The 3154-nt window shown below is 44.9% G+C and overlaps 1 pseudogene; it reads right to left on the bottom strand.

The window, feature by feature from the left end:
- Window positions 1-1682: 1682 nt before the first annotated feature.
- On the bottom strand, window positions 1683-1786 carry LOC120925145 (annotated as a pseudogene).
- Between the last annotated feature and the right edge of the window lie 1368 nt (window positions 1787-3154).

Below are 3154 nucleotides of genomic sequence, written 5' to 3'. Positions count from 1 at the left end.
CAAGACCCAGAGTAAAAAGGGGGTATAGGACACGGGCATCCTCCGCAAGATGGAAACGCCACCAGAAGGTGGAAAACGTAGGTAACATTAGATGACAATTAGTCGGTTTTACCAGAGTTAAAGCCATCTAAGAATGGTCTAAAACTCTCTGCTTCGTTCAAACCTGGAATAGTGGTGGCATCCAGATGTTTGATCCATCTCATTTCACGTTGTAATAACGTCTTATTCCAGTCACCGCCCCGTTTAGGGATGTGTACCCTGTCTAAGACGGTGAAATTAACTGATGGCATTCTTTAACCGTGACATTTCGCCACATGCCTCCCCAAAGGTAAGTATAAATTACAAATCTTCATACTAGCCAAGTGTTTGCTCACACGTTGACCCAGTTCTTGCCGCGTCTTGCCAACATAGAACGCTCCACACTGACATTGTAACAGGTAGATCACGCCCTGTGTTTTACAATTTGCAAAGTGTTTCAGATGGAAACGCTCACCGTTAGGTAAGATAAAGAACGTTCTTTTACCTATTACTTTGCAAAAAGAGCAAGACCCACATGGGTAAGTACCCCAAATTTTGCATGGGTCTTTCCTCTGATCACCTCTATATTCACTCTGGGTGAGTGAGCATCTCACCCAGAGATCCAGCCCTCCTGTACGTGATCTGAGGACGTTCAGTAACCAATCCGGACATGGATGGCTCTTTCGTTAGGATGGCCCAGTGTTGAGACAGGATTTTCCGTATTCTATCGTGTTCATTGGAAAAACTTAGAATAATTTGCATAGAATCATTCTGTCTGACCTTCTTTTTGAAGATCAGATCATGTCTAGAGGATTTGTTATAACCTCTTATCAATAGTCTGGAAGTTAATTTGTCCGCTTCCAGTTGGAAAAATGCGTTTTAAATTGGCTGTATGGAATAGATCTTATAAGGGGGCTCTGGATGAAAACTGTCTGCGTGAAGAATCGTATTACTGGCAGTTTCCTTCCTAAAAAATCTACTGCCGATTCTCCCAGACTTATCTTTGGTGATACAAATATCCAAAAAATGTATTTTGTGATAGTCCTAACACATGGTGAAAAAAAGGTTGAATTCATTGTTGTTCATTACTTTTAAGCATTCCTTGAGGGTTTCTTCTGGGCCATTCCATATGAAAAGCACGTCGTCGATGCAGCTTTGCCACAACATGACGTGCTGTGTATAGGTCATCAAGTCATCACTAGACAGAAAGGCCTTTTCCCACTCCCCCAGGTACAGGTTTGCATGTGCCCCTTCACTCCAGGGGCACATGCATCATAGGCTTTTCGTTCCAAATCCAACCCCCCGACCTCTGCCAGCTAGAGAGCCCTTAAAGGTTTTCTTAGGGAGAACTGCCGCTCAGGTAGCAGCCTCCACCAATAGGGAGACCCTCCGTCAACCCGGCGGATTTGCATGGTCCTACCCCGTCTTATCCCAGGGCATTACCAGCTCCTCCAACTGGATCGCTGACAGAGATAGCACTTACACCAGCCAGCCAGAAGGCCAGACTAGAACTCGGCAAAAAGACCAGACCAAGTGCAGCCACCCATCCTCACCAGGAGCACCCTTCCAGATGGCTCAGACGCAACCATAGGCCGGCCCCCAGTATCTATCGGGCAGCTCGGCGTAGTCCCTGCTGAAACCATCCTTCCAGGTGCAATGACGTCATTGGATTGCATCCACCCTCCCAACGGAGGTGCTTCAGCGCTCCTCTGACAACTGATAAGAACAGATACTACACTTGATCTTAGCCAAAAGGCCGAGAAGCCTTTTGGGTGTGAACCAACTATATATTTTGGTGAGGTTGATGGTGTATACACCCTGGCACATGCTGTATATTCCATAACCTTTACTTTACTTCAGGTTACTGCACTATTCAAAAACGGAACACAACTTTCTGAATTACGTTTCATTGTTGATTAATCCAGAGATTTTTTTTATTGTCTGTTTCTCGAATAGAGCCTTTTGTGTGTGGAGTGAAATGTAATTATTAAAGGAATGTTGCCCCTGCATGCTGTAGTAATGGGGAAAAAACGCTTCGTTTTGCTCACTCCCAGCAACCGTTGACCTCAAAGTTCCTATTTGATGCGCAATTCTTCCATTTCAAATCCAACTACGGCATTAATAAGTTAACCAATACCATCTGCTGCATATGTATTGTGCTGTGCTTTGTAGGCTACATGAAAGAACCAAAAATATTCTGAGGGGTTGGAATTAACTGATGCTTAGAAAAGGGTGAATTCTGCTCTTGCTAATCTCCTTCTGAAACTGCTAGTTCTCTAGTTATACTGATATAATGTCATTTAATACCTGACTGCATTGGCTACACGCTTATTACAGATTACAAAGGCCTAGATTAGCAAGACAACCAGGCAACTGGCATTTTCAGCACAAAGCAATGTCAGTGTCTACATTTTACAGTACAGGTTTCTTATCATGCTTTTGCTGCCATCGATTCCTTTTGTGCACCTCAGATAGCAAAAACTAGTATTTGCATTTTTCACATGAAAAGTAAAGCCTTAAAGGAGTTGTAAATCCAGAAGTTTTTTTATCGTAATGCATACATTGCGATAAAAAAACCTGTGTGTAGCAGCCTCCTAGCACCCCTTAATTAACTGAGCCCCATCTCTCTCCAGCGATGTCCACGTGTCTTGCCATCAGAGACCCTCCTCTGGATTGGCTGAGACACAGCAGCGGCGCCATTGGCTCCTGCAGCTGTCAATCAAAGTCAGCCAATCAGGGTAGAGAGGGGACAGGGCAGGGCTTTGTGTTTTGAATGCACACAGAGAGCTGTGACTCAGCTCAGGTGCCCCCATAGAAAGCTGCTTGCTGTAGGGGCCCTCGACAGGAGGGAAGGGCCAGGAACAGCGAAGAGGGACCCAAAAAGAGGAGGATCTGGGCTGCTCTGTAGCAAGAGGAAAAAAGTGGCACCTTCTGAGCGTAGTAAATTAAGTATTTATTAAAAGTATTAAAAGGTCATAGGAAATACTCACAAAGGAGCTAAAAGGTAGGGCTTATCTTTATCTGTATGGTAGTTCAACCGCTCTTATTATGGATATTGCTGATGCTACTCGTGCCTCGATGTTGACAGACAGGGACACCGTAGCTCCTTGCCTCTGTCGGCAGCGGTGGGGGAACC

The sequence above is a fragment of the Rana temporaria genome, chromosome 1 (assembly GCF_905171775.1).
Source record: "Rana temporaria chromosome 1, aRanTem1.1, whole genome shotgun sequence".
Classification (NCBI taxonomy): domain Eukaryota; kingdom Metazoa; phylum Chordata; class Amphibia; order Anura; family Ranidae; genus Rana; species Rana temporaria.
Note: the sequence above shows the minus strand (reverse complement) of the source record. Positions and strands in the feature narration are given on the sequence as shown.